The sequence below is a fragment of the Euleptes europaea genome, chromosome 8 (genome assembly GCF_029931775.1).
Source record: "Euleptes europaea isolate rEulEur1 chromosome 8, rEulEur1.hap1, whole genome shotgun sequence".
Taxonomy (NCBI): domain Eukaryota; kingdom Metazoa; phylum Chordata; class Lepidosauria; order Squamata; family Sphaerodactylidae; genus Euleptes; species Euleptes europaea.
In genome coordinates, this window is record NC_079319.1 from 6,248,904 (window position 1) to 6,269,926 (window position 21,023).

Sequence of the window (21,023 nt, forward strand, 5' to 3'; positions counted from 1 at the left end):
CTGGGTGACCTTGAGCTAGTCACAGTTCTCCCCAATCCCTCTCAGCCTCCCCTACCTCGCAGGGTGTCTGTTGTGGGGAAGGGAAGGCGATTGTAAGCCACTTTGAGACTCCTTGAAGGCTGAGGAAAGTGGGGTATAAAAACTATTCTTCTTCATGCTAGTGTAGATACCCCTGTACTTTTTCTTCTGGAAAGGGAACTCATTCATAAATCGTTATAAATAAACCCTTAAATGCTTAGCACACACATGCAAGTTCCATAAGGTCTGGAGACTTGTTTCCCTTTAGAACAATTTTTGTAACAATTATGTGTTGGGAAAAAGAATTCCTGTCTTCACAACAGTTCTTAGAATAAAATCATGTTCGGAGAGGGGATTAAGGGACAGTTCAAGCTTTCTTTTGGGGGGAGCCTCTCAGAAGGTAGCTCTGAAAACTGGGGTACTCTTGCATTGATTGCAAACACAGATCACTTGTACTTTATTCCTCATTTGCGATGACTCTAGGTCAGTATTCCTGCAGTTACTCTTAAGGGTATCCTAGGATATTTAGCTTCTTAAAGTTACAAAAATGCAATCCAATTGTAATGTTGCTTTCCTTTCAATTCTGTGCAGAATCTTGTGTTTTCTGCTATTCTCAATAGCTGTTTCTTTGTCAGCGCTGAAACTTGTTCTGTGCCATTGCTGTAGTTTTTTAACCCTGTTAATAGGGTTGCTAACTCCTGGTTGGGAAATTCGTGGAGATTTGGGGGTGGAGCCTGGGGCAGGTGGGTTTTGGGAAGGGGACAGACCTCAGTGGGGTGGGGTCTAATGCCATAGTGTCTACCCTCAAAAGAAGCCATTTTGTCCAGGGGGCTGCATCTTTGTAATCTTGAGATCAGTTGTAATTCTGGGTAGTCTCCAGCCCTCACTTGGAGGTTGGCAACCCTGCCTATTAAGTTTGCATTATGCTGTATGCAGAAGATCAAGGAGGGAATCTGATCACTTCTAATTATTATTACAGATTTCAAGACCCATCTTATTCACAGAATATACCTACTGCTGAGAGCTGGAAAATCTGTTTAAGGTATGTGTTTTCTTCTTTTTCTGAATGAATTATGAACTTTCAAAATAAATATGCTTGTTTCCACCAGGAGGTTTTGAAAATCTAGGCTGCAAGGAAAGAGACCAACACAGAATAACACCATTACAATTGTACATAATGGACATCTTGAAATCTGAATGCTCTGCTTTTAATCTGTAACACTGGCTTCATCTGTGCTAATTCTTTATCCAGTGTAAAATTCTGGATGTTGTAAGCATGGAAGTCATTTCATAGCTAGAATATCCTGGCCAGTTCCTTGTACTTTGTATAAGAAGTTAAACTGGAAAAGTATTTTAATGGAGCTGGGCTTTCTCACCAAAACCTGTTGAAAATGCATTTGTTGCATTGTTCCAATAATAGTTAGGGAAAGTGTTGCTTTATTAATAACTTCCAATGGATTGATTGGATTGCTAGTTTTCATGACAGTGGCTGCTGGGGGGGTGTAGAGGGGAGTGCACACAAAGTTTGAGAAGCTCTGCAATAGACTGTGCTTTGGTTAGCAAATCTCTCATTGGTTAGTAAGTTGATCTCCATTTCTGCTATAGGGTTGAATTACTTTAGCAGATGATAGGATATAGACAATTTAGGAATGAATGTGCTTGGGCTGGTGACAAAAGAGGGCTGATGTGGGCTGTGGATGGAGTTTGTTCTTGAGTATCTTTAGTGGCAAAGGTTTTGAACTCTGAAAAGCCAGGAGACCACCTGTCCCACCTACCAGATGCTCAGTGTTCTGTGGAAGGCTGCATGCTCCTTTAGTACTTGGAGTGCTGGTGAACTTAATAGTGTGTGGATTAAAATTTATCATTCTGCTAGGAGCAAATGGTTTTCTAAACCTTTTTGTAAGTATGTATGTATTGTACTAGGTACTTTGCTACATCCCTGTTCGGAGATGTGCTGTAAGTGTGTTTAGATGTTTATGGCCTGTGAGGTTCATACTGCACACCACTTGTGCTTTTCATCTTCATGAGAGCCTCCTAGATGGATCCCAGTTATTCTGTTTCCATCAGAGGGAAACTGAGGGTGATGCATAATGCTTTGCCAAAACCATCCATAACGTAAACCCCAGCACTTAACTGGGATAATGTGGGAGTTTTGGATATGCTCCTGGAAATCAGCTTAAACATTCAAGATAACACGTCCTCCTCAGTGAAACAGAAGAGTAGCTCCTTTAAGTGCTCTTTTGCAGACTCTTCTTCTCAGAATAATGCTGCTGCAGCCATCTTGTTAGTGGGCTTCCTAGAGGCACCCAGTTGGCCACTGTGTGAACAGACTGCTGGACTTGATGGGCCTTGGTCTGATCCAGCATGGTCTTTATGTTTTTAACACAGGCAGGAGAATGCTGCTGCACTCGTCTTGTTTGTGGGCTTCCTAGAGGCACCTGGTTGGTCACTGTGTGAACAGACTGCTGGACTTGATGGGCCTTGGTCTGATCCAGCATGGCTTTTATGTTCTTATGTTCTGGCTTGCTAGATTTCAAACCTGGGAGCCCAATCCTGTAACAGGATTTAAAGCATAATCATAAAGGACGAGGAGATAAGGACAGTGTAATCCAGGGGTGGGGAACCTTTTTCCTGCCAAGGGCCATTTGCACATTTATAACATCATTCGGGGGCCATACCAAGTGTAGATCTCCCTGTGGGGGGGGGGAGAGGCTAGGGTCTCCAGCCACCACCTGGAAGTTGGCAACCCCAGGGCAGGCCACGCAGAGAAGGCCTGGAGGGTGCCTCCATTCCCCAGGTCCTTCCCCCTCCCAGGCGGGAGGGCCGTCAGTGGTGGGCCCAAGCAAACGAGGCACCTGGGGGGCACAGCCCGCGTTCGAGGGAGGAAGGAAAATAGAGAAAGAGGAAAAGGGAGAGAGGGAGAAAGAAATGGAGAGAGGGGGAGAAAGAAAAAGATGGAGGGAGACAGACAAAGAAAGAGACAGAAAGAGAGGGAGAGAGAAAAGCCTTCCCCCCCCCCACCCTTACACCCGCCGGCCCCATGCGACCTTACCCCAGGCTCATGCCCTCCCCGCCCCAGAGTCCACAAAAGGCCCCCTGAAGCCCGATCGGCTCCTGCGCGCATGCTGAGCCGCCAGGAGCCGCGGGCCTCTCCCCCCTCTCGCTTCTCAACAGCCGACAGGCAGCGAGAGGGGCTCACAGTGTGCCCCGGCGTACCTGCACGCTGCGGCTATAGGGGCATCCTTGGGGGAAGCGTCCCTCCCCTCGCCGACCAACAGCCGTCAGTCGGCGAGAGGCGGTCCAAAGGGCGCCGCAGCGCCTCTGGAAGCCTTGGTCCCAGGAACACCCTCAGAGAGGGCTGTCCTGCACCGCGCCTCTGCAGCAGGGCCCCGGAGCTCCCGAGGGCCACAAAAAATGTCCTCGGGGGCCGCTTACGGCCCCTGGGCCTGAGGTTCCCCATCCCTGGTGTAATCAATCTCTTATTACCTGATCCTTATTCTACAGGCCTCAGAAATGTGTGTTGCCCTCCTGCCATGATCCTAGTACTCAAAATGGAAAGAGACTGACACAGATTGGATGCTAGGAAAAGTGCTAAAAATTTTATCGGGGCACAGCCTGAATTGTCCCTAGAAGCTCAAATGACTATTGTACTTTGGTCACATTAGGAGAAGATGAGACTCACTGGAAAAGACAATAACGCTAGGAAAAGTTGAAGGCAGCAGGAAAAGAGGAAGGCCCAACATGAGATGGATTGACCCAAATCAAGGAAGCCACATACCTCAGTTTGCAAGACCTGAGCAAGGCAGTTAATGGCAGGACGTTGTGGAGGTCATTAATTCATAGGGTCGCCAAAGTCAGAAGTGACTTGATGGCACTTAACATAGGCAGAGTTTGGGGTTTGGAGCACATGGACATGCTTTTCATTCCCTGCAGACAGGATTCTTTTGAAAAAACTGTCATAGCTTTGGCAGTACATGAGTTTATCATATACATTGTTGAAAGTTTCACCTCAGGAGTGTCTCTGCCTGATCAGTGAGAGGAGGATCAGCAGCTCCTGTACAGCATTGGTATGCACATAAAACATAGGCAAGTCTTTAGGCCTTGGTCAATGTGTGGTCTTTGGCAGTCTATGCACACTGGATTGTTTTGACTAGTGTTTCCCTCTTAGGCACATGGAGGGAGGGAAGAGTTGCAGGGATAACCTGTTACACTTCTCTTCCATGCTTCTGCCGAATCTTGTTTGTTCTTCTCAATATCCATCTATACTTTAATGTGGGAACAGCTTCACTAACAAGTTCAGTCACAGGGAATGAGGGGTTTTGGTGTGGGAAATTGATGGAGCGCTTCCCCCTGGTGGTCAGAAACTTGTCTGTCCATTATAGGATGAGGTGCTACCCAGGAGTTTGAAATTGTCTTGTGGCTATAATGAGGATTTAAGGTAGGGAGGAATTTCTCTATTTTTATTTGATTAATATGTGGCCATTTGTTAGACCTTCAAATGTGAAGACTACAAATAACCATATTTGTGTTTCAAGTACTCTTAACTGTAAATGTCATGAATTCTTGTCTTATTTTCTACCCAGTCATAAATGCAACAGTGTTTGATGTCTGTATTAAAACTGCTGCATGCCTTTATACAGATCCTTTTCCAGGCAGGCTTTTAGAATTGTTTTCCTAGTTTCCCAAACACAGACGAATATGCTGAAAATCCAGTATTAATGTGCATAATTGGATTATTAAACCACTAGCTATAAGTTTTTATAGGTATCCGGTGGCTTGTTGAAGGGCATGAAATATACAATAAGAACCTTAGTTGGCCTCTGTACTGCTTTCTTGTACGAGAACACCACAAGATTTTTTTTGGGATCTTGCCCCAAATTTTCATTCTGGCCTAGATTTTTGTGCTGAAAACGAATAGCAGATGAAGTTGAATAATACTCTGTCAAAGCTGCTGTGGAGGACAGTAAACTATATGCTTTTGGCAGAGATGTTAACATTGGAAGCTACTTTTTTTTTTTTTTTTGGCAGGGATAGGATATGATGATCTGGCATTAGCCAAGTAATTGAGAATTTCATGTAATAATGGGTGAAATTGCTTCCAAGTGTTGGCATTGGTCACAAATGACTGGCCCGAGATTTTATATTTAAAACCATCCAGTTTCTTTCTGTGATATAAGTATAGTGTCCAAGAAATATATAACTAGACCTGCTTTTTAAAAATTCTGTCTATGAACCCAAGACAGACAGGGTAACATGGAAATACTTTGTGGAGCATTCAAGTTTCCCTTAATGGGGTGTATGGGCTTGTTGGAATTTCTTTTAAAATACAGTTCTAGACCCTTGGTCTTGGAAGAAATATGCAACAGCATTTTATCTGCCCAGGAACCAGAAGAAAGTAATTACTCAGTTTGTTATTGCTTCCATTCCCATGACTGCCTACTACTGTTTTGTACTTTCCCTGTAGAGTGGCTTTGTAGAAGAATATCTGGCCTACAGTTCATGTGTGTGTCCTGTGTATATTTTGGTGCCTTTTTTCTTAATTTCTGGCCTGGGAATCTGTCCCTCACTCTCTTGTCCCTTGTGCTGCCTTGTGCCCGACATCAATTTACAGTGGCCGGGTTACCCACCCACAAGGCTTTTATGACTCATTAGCTGGCTATTTCCTACCATTCGAGAACCTCTGAAGAATGACATTTTCAACTTGCAGAATGAGAACCTCAGGAAATAATGAGCCTGAACATAATCTGCATTGAAACTCATGTTGTTGCTTAATAATATCTACATGTGAATTGCGCTCAGCTTGCTTTGTTTCATTTGCAATTACGGCTAGAGAGCTTTCAAAACATGACATGATGTCATCTAGAAATGTGCTTTATTTGGTCTGCTCTATGAACTGCAGCCTCCTGTTCTCGCTCTAGGTAAGAAGGGCGTCTTCATTCCGGATTATTTTCCTTATTTGCTAGGGAAGGCAGGATTCAACAAAAATGTAGGCCTTCCGGTTCCCCGGGGGAAATGACCCCCTCCCATCGGAATGCCTCAGTTTTGTTTCCTGCCTTGTCAGGGAAGGAGGTTTCTGGCGGGCTCCGCCATTTTTTCACTGACTCTTTAGCAATTCAAACAGGGAAGTATTCCCATTTTCCAAAGATTTTTCCCCTCTGTATTTTCCCTCTTCTTACCTTTTGTCCTTATTTAGTCTGTGTCCGTTTTGCCTTTGTTGTCGGGTGTGAAGGGCCCTGAGGGTTGGAGATAGCCCTTTTTCCCGCCTAAAGAAAATGGCGGCTCCTGGCCAGGACGAATTTATTTCGTCCAAGGATTTGGACCCGGGTCTCCTTACCGCGGCAGCACCAAGCCGCGGGGAATCCCCAAGCCGCGGGGAACCCTCTAATTCCTCTAAGGGGGCCAACCCCAAACGAAGGAGAAAACCGGACCCAGCGCAGCAAGCTAAGAAGAAGAAGAAAGACCCAGGCGCGGCTGCTAGCCGGTCACCTACTGCACCCGCCGCTACCTCTGTGGCAGAGCGGGTGAAACTAGGTGCGGCTGCTAGCCGGACGCCAGGCGTGGCTGCTAGCCGGACGCCAATTGTCTCTGAGGCTTTCTACTGCTCTGCGGACCCGCCGGGGGGCGGCGGGGCCCCTTATGAGTGCCGCGGCTTCTAGCCACGTCCTCCTTGGCGGCGGCGAGGTTCCCCACAGACCGCTGACTTCGCAGCAGGGATCTGCCACCGGTAACGTACCAGCGGTCGCGGGGGCTTCAGATGGTGGGGGGCTGGCTGCCTTACGGGCTGAACTCACCGAGCTCATTAGGAGCGTTTTTGTGGACGGCTTATTGGCGGCTCAAGCGACCCCTACGCCTTCCATTAGAGGCACAGAGGATTGTCAGGATCCCCTGGAGGGACCCAGTACTATCCACAGTCACAAGGGGCCTGGGAATGAGAAGGCTGGTAGCAGCCAATCCTCTGGCCAACCCAGACAGACAGTAGTCATGCAGCCCCAATCTTCCCCAGATTCCTCAGAGGATGAGAACGGGGAGGATGATGAGGATTCCCCCCTAGAGGAGGATCCTCCAAAACCTGAGGAGAAACAGCTCAGGCTCTTTTCTCAGGAGGATTTCCCCTCCCTCTTAACTAAGACACTAGAGGCCTTGGACCTGTCTGAATCACAGGACCCCCAAGCCTCTGACAAACTCAAAGGATCAAAGGAATTTTTCCACAGACATACCAACCCTTCTCGAGTGATTCCAGTTCCAGACTACTTCATGTCATTGATTACTGCTGAATGGGAAAAACCATTAGCAGGTAGACAGACTCCGGCTATAGCTAAAAAAATTTATGATTTAGCACCTGCCTCGGCTCAATTGCTTCAGCCCCCAGTGGTAGAGGCTCCTGTATGTGCCTTACATTCCAATGATGTTGTGGCCAGGGATGGCATGGGGTCTATCAGAGATCCCCTTGATAGGAAGGCTGAGGTCTCACTCAAGCGGGCCCATGAAGCATCTGCCCTAGCCATCAGCGCCTCGGTAACATCGGCGTTAGTATCCAGGGCAGCTATAGTCTGGACACGCAAATTACGGCAACTCATCCCCGAGGGAAATAGGAAGGCCCAGGAAGGGGTGTCCAGGATTTTAAGGGCGGTCACCTTTCTGGCCGACTCCTCTTTAGATACCCTTTCATTTTCAGCCAGGACCATCGCCACTCAACTGGCTTCAAGGAGAGCCCTCTGGATCAGACCTTGGCAAGTGGACCATCATTCTAAGGCCAACCTAATGGGGTTCCCTTACCAAGGGAAGAGGCTCTTTGGTGATCAGCTTGACCCTATCTTAGTAGAGACTAGGGACAAAAAGAAGGCGCTCCCCAAGAGCTATAAGCGAGACCAAAAAACTTTCTCTCGTCCCTTTCGCTCCTCCCACACCCTCAACAGATTTCGTGGCGAACAACGAAGGGGTTCTTGGAACTCTTTCCGGGGTTCCTTTCGAAGGGGAGGCCGTTACTCCAGGTCTCAACGTTCCACCCAGCCCTCCGACAGAGCCGGGTATGGACCTCAACAGTCCAAGCAATGACGCCTCCGTCAGTCCGGTGGGGGGCCGTCTCACCTGCTTCCTGGCGGCATGGAGGTCATCCCAGGCGGATCATTGGGTGTCCTCGATTGTCGACCAAGGATACCTGATAGAGTTTCGCAAGACCCCACCTTCAAGGTTCATGTCCAAAACACAACCATTAGGCAAGGAAAAATTGATCCGCACACAAGAAGCAATACGCCATTTGTTAGACATACAGGCTATAGAGCCTGTCGAGTTCTCAGAGCGCTGCTTGGGGGTGTATTCCGTGTTTTTCACGGTTCCAAAGAAAAACGGGGACTAGAGAGCCATCCTGAACCTCAAATGGGTGAACAAGTTCGTCATCTACAAAAGGTTCAGGATGGAAACTCTAAAATCCATCTCAGAGTCCTTAACTCCTCGGGCCTTCCTGACCTCGGTGGATCTCACTGAGGCATATCTCCATGTTCCCATCCACCAGAATCACAGGAAGTTCCTGCGCTTCTCCTGCCAGGACGAACATTATCAGTTTCGGGCTCTACCGTTCGGCTTAACATCTGCCCCGAGGGTCTTTACCAAGATTCTAGTGACCCTCATGGTAGAGGCCCGCAAACTGGGAGTCCAGGTGCACCCGTACCTGGACGACATCCTCATATCCTCTCCTACGCAGGAGCTGAGTCGGATCCACACCAACATCGTACTCAAGATCTTGCAGGATCACGGCTTCCTGATCAATTGGAGCAAAAGTCAACTGATTCCTTCACAGAAGCTGACACATCTAGGTGTCGTCATCGACACTACGACCAGCTCTTTCATCCTCACGACAGAGAAGGTACAATCCATCTCTTCTCTCGCCAGACAGGCAGCATCTGCTCCATCATTTCGCCTCATGGCATTAGCCAAGCTCCAAGGGCACATGATCTCGTGCATCCCGTCAGTGCCATGGGCTCGGTTTCGGGCGAGACCGTTACAATGGTTCCTCCGCCCTTTCCAGAAGGACATTGCCAAGAAAACGCACAAGTTCCTCAGACTCTCGAACTCGGTCCGAGCGAGCCTGACTTGGTGGACGATTCCCGACAATCTATCTCGGGGGCTGCAGTACATCCACGAAGCTCCCGTACAACTGTTCACGGATGCCAGCCTGACGGGATGGGGAGCGACTCTACACGGTCAACCAGCTCAGGGTCTCTGGGAACCCAATCATCTCAGGAAAAGCATCAACTTCCTAGAGATAACAGCTATTTGGAAAGCCATCTTACACTTCAGTCCTCAGATAGCGGGATCACACCTTCTCATAAGGACGGACAACATAGCCGCGAAGGCGCATATAAACAAACAGGGGGGCTCCAAGTCGTCCTCCCTACACAAGCAGGCCTCCAGGATCTTAGAGTGGGCAGAGTCCCACTTGGCTTCGATATCTGCCGAACACATACAGGGAGTCCAGAACGTTCAGGCCGACTGGCTCAGCAGACAACACCTCGACGAGGCCGAGTGGTCCCTGCACCCGGAAATATTCCACCAAATCACCATCAGATTCGGGGTCCCACAGGTGGATTTGTTTGCAACTCCAGCCAACTCCCAGCTCAAGAGGTTTTACTCCAGGTATCACCAAACCGGAGCAGAGAAAATAGATGCCCTCTTGTCCCTGTGGCCAACCGGACTACTCTACGCTTTTCCACCTCTGCCTCTCATTCCCAGGGTAATCAGACGTATTCGGACTCTCCAAGCCACGATACTGCTGGTAACTCCGGACTGGCCAAGACGGCCATGGTATCTGGCATTACAACAGATGTCCATCCATCCTCCCTGGCGACTTCTGTCCAGACACGACCTCTTAACCCAAGGACCGATCTGCCACCCGGACCCCGGGTGGTATCGACTAACCATATGGCACTTGAAAGGAGAGACCTCATAGATCAGGGATACAATTCTGGCATTGTAGATACCATCTTGGCTTCTCGGAAGCCAGCCACTCAACGAATATACGAAGCTACTTGGAAGGTTTTCGCCATGTGGTGCCACCGTAACGCCAAAGATCCTCTAAAACCTAGGGTGGCGGACATTTTAGCCTTTCTTCAAGATGGAAGAAAGCTCGGCCCTAAAGTTTCCACCATGAGTCGTCAGCTGGCCGCAATAGCCACCCTAGTCCCTCGGGTGGCAAGATACCCTTTGTCAAAAGACCCTCATATCCGCTCTTTTCTTAGAGGGGTTAAGCTGTCATCCCCGGCGGTGGTTCATAGGTTCCCTTCCTGGAATTTACGCACCGTGTTACAAGCCTTGACTAAGTCACCGTTTGAGCCTCTCAGAAAGGTCGACCTCAAGTGGGTCCGCATGAAGGCTCTTTTCCTTACCGCCGTCACCTCGGCCAGGAGGGTATCAGAGCTCGGAGCTCTCTCTGTACGGCCGGAGCTGTGTGTTTTCCATAAGAACAGAGTGGTTCTTCGGACAGATCCTACCTTCATTCCAAAGGTTCACACACGTTTTCACCTCGAGCAGGAGATTGTTCTCCCTACCTTTTTCCCAAACCCTTCCAATCAAAGGGAAAGGGAGTGGCACTCTTTGGATGTTAAAAGAGCCTTACGCATCTACATCCGTCGAACTCAACAGATTAGGAAATCAGAGCACCTCTTTATTTCCTTGACGGCTCCTAACAAAGGCGGAGCTATGTCCCGGGCGGCCATTAGCAGTAACATCAAGGCCTGTATTTTCCAAGTCTATCCGGCATACGAACTCCGTCCACCATTACGGCACACTCCGTTAGGAGCGCAGCCACCACTATGGCCTTCAGACATAGGGTGTCGCTGGAACAAATATGCAATGCCGCTACTTGGTCTTCCTTGTCGACCTTTTCTAGACACTACAAGGTGGATACCTTCTCCACAGATTCCTCTGCTTTCGGCCTGGGAGTGCTTCAGGCAGTGCAGGAGGACTAGCTCCCCACCCTAATTCATTAACAGCTCTGGTAGGTCCCAGAATGAAGACGCCCTTCTTACCTAGAGCGAGAAAGAGCCTTGGTTCACTTACTGTGAAGGCTTCTTCTGCTCGTAGGTAAGAAGGGCGTCTTCCCCTCCCTAGTTCCTGCCAGAAGCACACCGAATTAAAAAAATAAATAGGGGAGGGTGTCCTGAGTGAAATTGTTCATGTTAACCTTTAAAGGTGTTTTCGTTTCCAGTCGTTTGCTCCTTTCGTTACCTTATCTGTCAAGGGGGAAAAATGTTTCTTTCAAAATTAAAATCGTAATAGTTTTTTCGATGATTAATGTTAAGCTTTTCAACTACTGAGGCATTCCGATGGGAGGGGGTCATTTCCCCCGGGGAACCGGAAGGCCTACATTTTTGTTGAATCCTGCCTTCCCTAGCAAATAAGGAAAATAACCCGGAATGAAGACGCCCTTCTTACCTACGAGCAGAAGAAGCCTTCACGGTAAGTGAACCAAGGCTCTTTCTCTTGAGTACTCCACACATAACAGCTTAAGTGAGTCATCAGCCAACTGTGTAGTCATTAGTTTGTTGGGTAAATATCTTGCAGAATGGAGTGGATCAATACCTTCTTGGATAAAACTTTGTAACAGAATTCCCATTGTTGTAACCACACTGTTAACATGCAAGTACAAAATATGTCAAAACCCCAAGACCTGCATTTTGTTTGGATACTAAGGTTTTCCATCTATTGAATCATAGAGTCATAGAGTTGAAAGGGACCACCTGGGTCATCTAGTTCAACCCCCTGCACAATGCAGGAAATTCACCACTACTTCCCCCCTCCCACACCCCAGTGACCCCTACTTCCATGCCCAGAAGATGGCAATACAAACCCTTCAGGATCCCAGGCCAGGAGGAAAATTGCTTCCTGACCGCAAAGTGGCAATCGGCATTACCCTGGGCATGTAAGAAAGGGCCAAAAGAGCCAAACACTGTCACAACCATTCTTGCCCTCCCTCTCATGATCTGCCTAAGTTCACAGAATCAAGATTGCTGACAGATGGCCATCTAGCCTCTGCTTCAAAACCTCCAGGGAAGGAGAGCCCACCACCTCCCGAGGAAGCCTGTTCCACTGAGGAACTGCTCTGACTGTCAAAAAGTTCCTCCTAATGTTTAGCCGGAAATTCTTTTGATTTAATTTCAATCTGTTGGTTCTGGTCCGACCTTCTGGGACAACAGAAAACAACTCTGCACCATCCTCTCGATGACAGCCCTTCAAGTACTTGAAGATGGTTATCTTACTACTTCTAAGTCATCTGCTCTCCAGGCTAAACATACTGTGCCTTTCCGGGCACTTCTCAAGGGGGAGGAATGTGGAAACGGCGTGTTGGGTCATGGCCGGGAGGGACATCCAGGGAGAGGGGCGGAAAGGAGAAACCGGGTGAAGCATAGTGGAGAAAGAGAAGGGGGCCGGACAGAACAGGGGGAAGAAAGGAGGACGATAGCAAAGAGACAGAAAGGTCCTCGGGGAGGGGAAAAAGGTGAAACGTTAATACAGGATCATGGGATGGTCTCCCCTGAAAGACAAGAAGGAAACCTGTCAGGGGGAAACCAATCCAGAATTAAAGGGAAGACAGTTAAGGTTAATTTGTGGGTGGAGCAGGTAGTGAAGGGAAAACTGTAAAAGAAAGAGAGTAGGGACGCAGGCCGAGGAAGAGCTGGGTCTAAAGCCGCTGGTCAACATTGACTATGAGGCTGTAGAGACCAATAGTCAAAGGATTGGAGACGAGTGGTCTCCGTGACTCGGGTATCTGAGGCTACGCGTAAACTCTGTGGTAGAGAGTTAGGACGAGAGAGACAAGACTTCTTTCAAGTAAGGCCTTGAAACTTAATAGACACGGAACACTCTTTAGAGAGACCGGCGGGGGAGAGCACATTGGTGGAGAATGTGCGGCGGGGTGATTCCGTGAGCCTTCCCAGGGGACTGCTGCACATCCCTGCGCCGCTTGGGTGGCGTCCGCTTTGGACCGTGCTCCGGCCCCCCGTGTTTCTTGCCCCTGCGGTGTCCGCGCCGCTGCCTCCACACATGCTGGAACCGGCAGGGACTGTGGCGGCGGCGGCCGCACCTGCCACCATGGATTTCACTCAGTTTGGTCAGTGGCTTACCGACCGGGATGAATGCCTATTCCGGGACATGTCCCTCCACCACCTGGAGTCGCAGGAGGTTTTAGTCTGGGAGGTCCGTTTGCTAGCAGCTGCTCAGCTGAGCGCTGGCGCGCGGGGGCCCACATCGAGTGGCTCCGTTGGTGGATGACTACCAGCCGACGTCCTGATGAAATTGGGCCTGGAGGACGATATTGGGGGCTTCTTGTAGGCATTTGAATGTATTGCGGAGGTGATGGAGTGGCCGCGGGATAAATGGGTTTATGTACTTGGTCCTTATCTGACGGGACCTGCCTTGGACACCTTCAAGGCCATGCCCAAGGCAGTAGCCTCAGATTATGGGAAACTGAAAATAGCTATTTTAGAATGATACCAAATCTCTGTCGAAACTTACCGGCAGAAGTTCCGGGCCAAGATGTGGAAGCGAGGGGATCAGCCGCGGGCGTTTGTAGTTCAATTACAGGACCTGGCACATAGATGGTTAACACCTGGCAATCTGGAAGCCGAACGAGTGGCTGATTTGGTGGCGTTAGAGCAACTACTAGCTTCAATCCCTCCCAAAGCCCATGAGTGGTTGTCGTATAATACCCCGTGGGACTTACATGTGGCCACTACATTGCTCGAAAATGCCTTCACCACGGAAGCTTGGGGCGGACCCGCGGAAGGGGCAGTAGTCCGGGTCCGGCCGACTTGATCAGGCGACCTCGCGAGAGGAGGTCGGGCTCGCGTGGGGCCGCATTTTCCAGGCCCCTTGACAAACTTTCGACTGAGAGGAACGCCGCGAGGAGCTCAGGAGGGTGGGGTCAGAAACCAAACACCGAGTCCCAGGGACAGAGGAGAGAGGATGGAAAAAAGAAACCTGGGCCCGTGTTTTACATGTGGGAAGTGGGCGCATCTAAGAAAAGATTGCCCTACTATGGAATGTGATTGGAGGCTGGAGGAAGCTTGGCTGTTAGCAGGGCAGGGGACCCAACACCCCCATCTGTGTGCTCTGGTGCAGCTAAAGGGATAGGAACTCGTTGCGTTCCTGGATATTGGGAGCTTGGTTTCTATTATTCTAAGCCACCTGCTACCAGCCCGGTTACCAGTAGTGAAACGGGTACGGGTGTCCTGCTTCCACCGACATGTCAGTGAATATGACATGGTAAAAGTTCAGTTACGGTGGAAGGGGCAACTGCTGGCTTTGGAGATGTCATGGGTGCCTGACCTGTCCTATGCCATTCTGCTGGGGAGGGACACCCCTGGGTTTGCCTCAGTGTTACAGGAGGCCCAGGAGATGGCAGTCAGGAGTCAAGATTGGCTAGCTGAAGCGGAGCACACCAATAAAATCGCTGACCCTAGTAACGCCTCACCTAGCGAAGCGAGAGAACCAGAACAAAACTGGGGTGGAGAGCCCAGGTTTCGCGCTGACCAGGAAGCGAACAAATCACTGAGAGCCCTATGACCGATGGTAGCTGTAAGTGAAGGGAATATAGTGGATGACAGGTGGGCGGGAAGGGCACCCCGAGTAGAGAAAAAGGGGGGCACGTGGTATCGGGTGGTCACAAACAAGGGGAGGTTGATAAATCAACTTATAATTCCCCAGGGGAAGAGGGCACAACTTTTACAAGCAGCCCATGACCACTCGTGGGCTGGCCATCAAGGGGTAAAGGTGACACTGGCCAGGTTAACAGCTAGGTTTTTCTGTCCATCTCTGACCAAAGAGGTGAAACGGTACTGCCAGTCATGTGGCACTTGCCAACGCTTGTCACACAGAGGCCCATGGAGAGACCCGTTATGCTCGTTAGCCCCCATACAGACCCCGTTTGAACAAATAGCAGTCGATTTTATTGGGCCTCTTGCGAGGACCCCACGAGGGTTTCGATATGTGTTGGTCTTGATGGATTATGCTACACGTTAACCCGAGGCCATTCCGATGAGGACTATGCAAGCTACTGGAGTTTGTAAAGCTCTAATGCGGTGGTTCTCCCGTTTTGGGCTTCCTTGAGTACTGATTTCGGATCAAGGCACATCCTTTACAGCTACTGTAACGAAACAGTTATGTAACAACCTTTGCATTCAACAAGCCTTTGCGTCCATAGGTCATCCCCAAACAGATGGTTTGGTTGAACGTTTCAACCAGACATTGAAATCTATGTTGCGTAAAGTAGCCCAAGACAAACCCCTGCAATGGGACTTGTTCCTAGATCCTATACTATTCTCTGTCAGAGAAACCCCCCCAAGCATCTACGGGGCATGCCCCATTTGAATTGGTATTCAGGAGGCGACCATGAGGACTACTGGATGTAATGGGGGAACAGTGGGTACGCGGCGCTGCGGATGTGGGACTACACCCGGCCGAATATCTGAAACATTTACAAGACATTTTAAGTCAAGATCAGGAGGCGGCCACATGGAACCTGGAAGCAACACAGGCCCGTCAGAAGCAGAAATATGACAAAGGCACCGCTCAGTGGTCCTTTGACCCCAGTGAACAGGTCTTGGTCCGCCGGGCGGTACTGGGAAGAAACAACGGAGATCCTTGGCAAGGGCCGTATGTTATAACCCAACAAATAGGACCCCTGACCTACGAAGTACAGATAGGTAGGAGACAATAGGGTAAGCAACTACATGTTAATGATTTGAAGGCTTGGGTAGACTGCCAGTCAGAGGAAGCGTATCTCCTGCAGGAGGGAGGGGCAGCTCTTGTCGGAGGGGGAATTATCATGGGAACTTGGAGAGAGTCCAACCCCAGAGCCAACGATAGACCCACACCTCTCGAGTCAACAGCAAAAACAAGTGAAAGAGATACTCACCAGGGGCCCACCGGTGTTCGATGTTAAACCAGGGGTGACCACATGGACGGAACACCGGATTCGAATGACTACAAGCCAAGTAGCCCGGGCGGTGTGGCGACCATTGCCACGAAAACGCTGGCAACAAGTGGAAGAAGAGGTAGAACAAATGCTACGTTTAGGAGTGATTGAGCCGTCCTTTAGCGCGTGGCGTAGTCCTATAGTGTTAGTTCCAAAGCCAGATGGCACTACCCGCTTTTGCGTAGACTACCGGGCCGTCAATCAGGTGGCACAGTTCGATGCCTACCCGATGCCACGGACAGAGATCTTGATCAACCAGTTGGGTCAAGCCCGATATCTTTCAGCCCTAGATATGACCAAAGGCTATTGGCAAATTCCAGTGGCACAGGAAGACCAAGAGAAGACTGCTTTTGCAACACCTACCGGTCTTTATCAATTTAAAATGATGCCCTTCGGACTTCATGGAGCAGCAGTTACCTTTCAGAGGTTGGTGGACTGGATATTAGCCCAATGCCGGTCCTTTGCACGGGCTTACATAGATGAAATCATCATACATGGTCACTTGTGGGAGGAACATCTAGAGCATCTGGAAAAAGTTTTGGAGGCAGTACATAGTGTGGGCTTGAAGGTCAACCCCAAGAAAAGCCATATAGGCTTTCAAGAACTACAATATTTGGGGTTCGTGGTTGGCGGGGGGAAGTTGCTACCAGTAGCAGCTAAGGTAGCGACCTTAGATCAGATGCAACAACCACAAACAAAAAAGAGCCTCTGAAGATTTCTCGGTATGATAGGATACTATGGGAAATTTATCCCACGTTTTGCAACTCGAGCTTCGCCATTGACTGATTGTCTGTGGAAGGCAGAACCCAACAAGATAATATGGGATTCAGAACGGGTGCCAGCTTGGCAAGATTTGCAACATGCATTGGATAGTCTACCTTCCCTATACAACCCCGATTTTGACCAACCATTCAAGTTATACACCGATGCCTCGGCTACCAGGGTAGGGGCAGTTCTCACTCAAGAAATGGAAGGACAGGATCGTCCCGTGGTGTTTCTGAGTCGGAAACTACAGCCTCATGAACAGCGGTATTCCACGATAGAAAGGGAAGCACTAGTGATTAAATGGGCTGTTGAGTCATGGCCGAAGGGACGTCCAGGGAGAGGGGCGGAAAGGAGAAACAGCGGGTGAAGCAGAGTGGTGAAAGAGAAGGGGGCCGGACAGAACAGGGGGAAGAAAGGAGGACAATAGCAAAGAGACAGAAAGGTCCTCGGGGAGGGGGAAAAGGTGAAACGTTAATACAGGATCATGGGAAGGTCTCCTCTGAAAGAAAAGAAGGAGACCTGTCAGGGGGAAACCAATCCAGAATTAAAGGGAAGACAGTTAAGGTTAATTGGTGGGTGGAGCAGGTGGTGAAGGGAAAACTGTAAAAGAAAGAGAGTAGGGACGCAGGCCGAGGAAGAGCTGGGTCTAAAGCCGCTGGTCAACATTGACTATGAGGCTGTAGAGACCAAGAGTCAAAGGATTGGAGACGAGTGGTCTCCGTGACTCGGGTATCTGAGGCTACGCGTAAACTCTGTGGTAGAGAGTTAGGACGAGAGAGACAAGACTTCTTTCAAGTAAGGCCTTGAAACTTAATAGACACGGAACACTCTTTAGAGCAGTGGTTCCCAACCTTTTTTTGACCAGGGACCACGAGGACTTTTTTGTTCGGTGCAGGGACCCCAAGGTTCAAAATAAAAATTCAGAGAATTCGAAAATGAACTTTAATCATAAGTGTTAGTTAAACATTAAACTTAGAATAATATTTGAATATATATATATTTTATAATAGAGAACTTTTAATTGAAAATATTAATTTACTATGGGTTTATAAGTTCTTGTAGGTTATCCGGGCTGTGTAACCGTGGTCTTGGAATTTTCTTTCCTGACGTTTCGCCAGCAACTGTGGCAGGCATCTTCAGAGTAGTAACACTGAAGGACAGTGTCTCTCAGTGTCAAGGGTGTAGGAAGAGTAATATATAGTCAGAAAGGGGTTGGGTTTGAGCTGAGTATTGTCCTGCAAAAGTATTGTCCTGTAAGTATCAAGATAATGTGCTAATGAGGGTATGGTATGTTAATATGGAACCATTGTATCCTGAAGTGATTAACACATTAACAGATCACTTCAGGATACAATGGTTCCATATTAACATACCATACCCTCATTAGCACATTATCTTGATACTTACAGGACAATACTTTTGCAGGACAATACTCAGCTCAAACCCAACCCCTTTCTGACTATATATTACTCTTCCTACACCCTTGACACTGAGAGACACTGTCCTTCAGTGTTACTACTCTGAAGATGCCTGCCACAGTTGCTGGCGAAACGTCAGGAAAGAAAATTCCAAGACCACGGTTACACAGCCCGGATAACCTACAAGAACCAATGAACTCTGACCGTGAAAGCCTTCGACAATATTATGGGTTTATAACTTTGTTTCGCGGACCTTAATTTAGTTCTCGCGGACCCCTGGGGGTCCATGGACCCCTGGTTGGGAACCAGTGCTTTAGAGAGACCGGCGGGGGAGAGCACACATACCAAGTTCCTTTATTGGATAACGAAGGTGCTTTTCCCCCCCTTTATATTTACCTTGACGGGAGAATTGCTTCACACTGGCTGCCTCTTGATCACTGGCTGTAGTTTAGACAGCAGTACTATATTAACAAAGCTGGGAATTGGTAAGATTGGATGACCTATTTCTGCTGAATCACAAACCATACCAGTGTTCCCAGGGAAGCCAGCAGTGGTGGGTTAGTTAAGGAGAAGATGCCAGGTTCCCTGCAGACAAGGATCTGATCTGTGGAAATACTATAATTAGCCAGAATTTAATTTTTTTTAAGTCCCACTGATTTAAGTGGGAAACACTTTTAAGGACTGGCTTAACTCTCCCATTAAAGTTGCCATCCATCAGCTTTGACTCTTGAAAGCTCATACTCTGAAAATCTTGTTGGTGTCTAAGGTGCTACTGGATTTTAACCTAGCTGTACTACTGCAGACAAAAATGGGAACCCTCTGAAATTATTAAAACCAGTAGGACTTGAATGTACTTAAACTTGGCTGGCTCATGCCCCTTGTGTCTTAAACACCCATGTGTAATAAATGTTGTTGTTTTTTACTACTTAGGCAGGGAATTTGCTTAATTTTCGTTTGATTGGGTGATGGATTGGATCCACCCAGCTTTTTCACACTTGCCCAATTGTTTAACACCACTCTTTGTGTGTGCGTGTATTACCCAGGTAATGCAAATCATGATGTTGGAGTCATCAAATGATTAACAAGTATGTGTAAAATGCCTGTTCTTCCAGGATACTGCAGCACAATAAAAACAGTTTTTGTAATAAAACGGCACTTGCAGTTCACACTCACCTGAAGTATGCACCTTACTTTCAGTAGTCTCTTTTGTTTTCTGGCACTTGCCATTTTTTTAAATTCAACTACTGTATATTTAAAACTTAATGGCATTAGCTTCCCAGCAATCTGTACTGAGGCCCTGTTTTTGGTATGTGTGGGGGTTAATTCCATTTCATCTCTTGTTTCGGTGACACACATAGATTCCCAGGCAGATTCCTATCAAGACCTGCAGGCTGATGTATCGTGTACTTTTCCCCTTGTTTAGTTTTGGAAGAAGGGAAGTGAAAGGGGGGGGAGGGGAACCCTAAACCGTGCAAAGTGGCTCTTTTGTTTCCTAGTACTCTCTTTTCTTAGCATTTGCTTTCCCCCCCGAGACGCAACACCCCTTCTTTAACACAGTTGAGCTAAGTGGGCTCAGCTGTTTCTAATGAGCTCCATGTTGGCAGTGACTCTGAACCTCTGTTTGAAATTAACTCTTCAAGTTCTAGGCTTTTGCTTGAGGATAGCAGCAACAAGATAAAATAGGTCTGTTTCCAGTGGCTGCAGTAAGTAGGAAATGCTTGTTAAAAATAAAAATTATTGGATGCAAAGGTTTTTGCTATGCCAAACTTTGTACCAGTTATTAAATTCTGTGCTTGCATGTTAAGCTCAGAGATGTGCAAAATTTGTGGAGCTTTAGGGTTGGATAATGAAGCTCACTGATAATTTCTCTAAGGGAATATTGTGCAGACTAATTTCTTCCCCAGTCCTGTATCCGCACAGGTTGTGATCTGCCCTGTTCTTTTATGAAGCCATTTGATGTACTATACAGGTTGAGTATCCCTTATCGGAAAATCCAATATCCAAAATGATCCAAAATCCAAAACTTTTTGAGCACTCACAAAGGGTAATAAAATGGCATGTGTGCAGGCCGGTCGTGCCAACGGCAGGTTCCCCATGATGCTCCACATGCACAAAATTATTTAAAATATTGTATACAATTACCTTCGGGTTATGTGTATAAGATGTATATGAAATATACATGAACTTTGTGTTTAGACTTGGATCCCATCACCAAGATATCTCTTTAGGTATATGCAAATATACCAAAATCCGAAACACTTCTAGTCCCAAGCATTTCGGATAAGAAGTTACTCAACCTGCATATGAAAACTGCTGATAGAGCTACACTGATGTGACAACGTTGCATTTACCTTTATAACCAGTAGCTTGCATTGATGAGTTTGTTCCCTCTGAGTCTCTGTGATAAAGCTCTGGATTTAAATTGGCTGTAGGTTACAGAGATGTGTTAATTATTTACAGCTAGTTTGCAGCAGGAAAAGGGTAAGACCCAACTTGAGGTGGATTGACTCTCTAAAGGAAACCATGGCCCTCAGTTTGCAAGACCTGAGCCAGGCTGTTCACGACAGGACATTAATTCATACGGTTTCCATGAGTCGGAAGCAACTTGACGGCACTTAACACACACACACAAATTGGAGTCCAGTAGAATCTAGCTGTTCTACTGCAGACATGGCTACTTTCTGAAACTATCTCAAGTATTTACTGGTGGGACTACCCAATTAACAGGTTAGGAAAAGATATTAAGGAAGGCTGAATCCTGCTTTGTCTTGACACTGAGCAACTTGGCGGATGATTTTTCAGTTGATGCGATCCCATTCGATTTCTGTGTCCATATTTGTATGTCTGTGTAA

General features: G+C 47.9%; 1 protein-coding gene across 1 annotated transcript in view; it reads left to right on the top strand.

Moving 5' to 3' along the window:
• The first annotated feature begins 994 nt into the window (after window positions 1-994).
• PTK2 (protein tyrosine kinase 2) overlaps window positions 995-21,023 on the top strand; it is a 317,569-nt gene continuing 297,540 nt past the window's right edge. The window contains exon 1 of the mRNA XM_056854175.1: window positions 995-1,060. The gene's annotated coding sequence lies outside the window, so the exon portion shown is untranslated. The remainder of the gene's footprint in view (window positions 1,061-21,023) is intronic.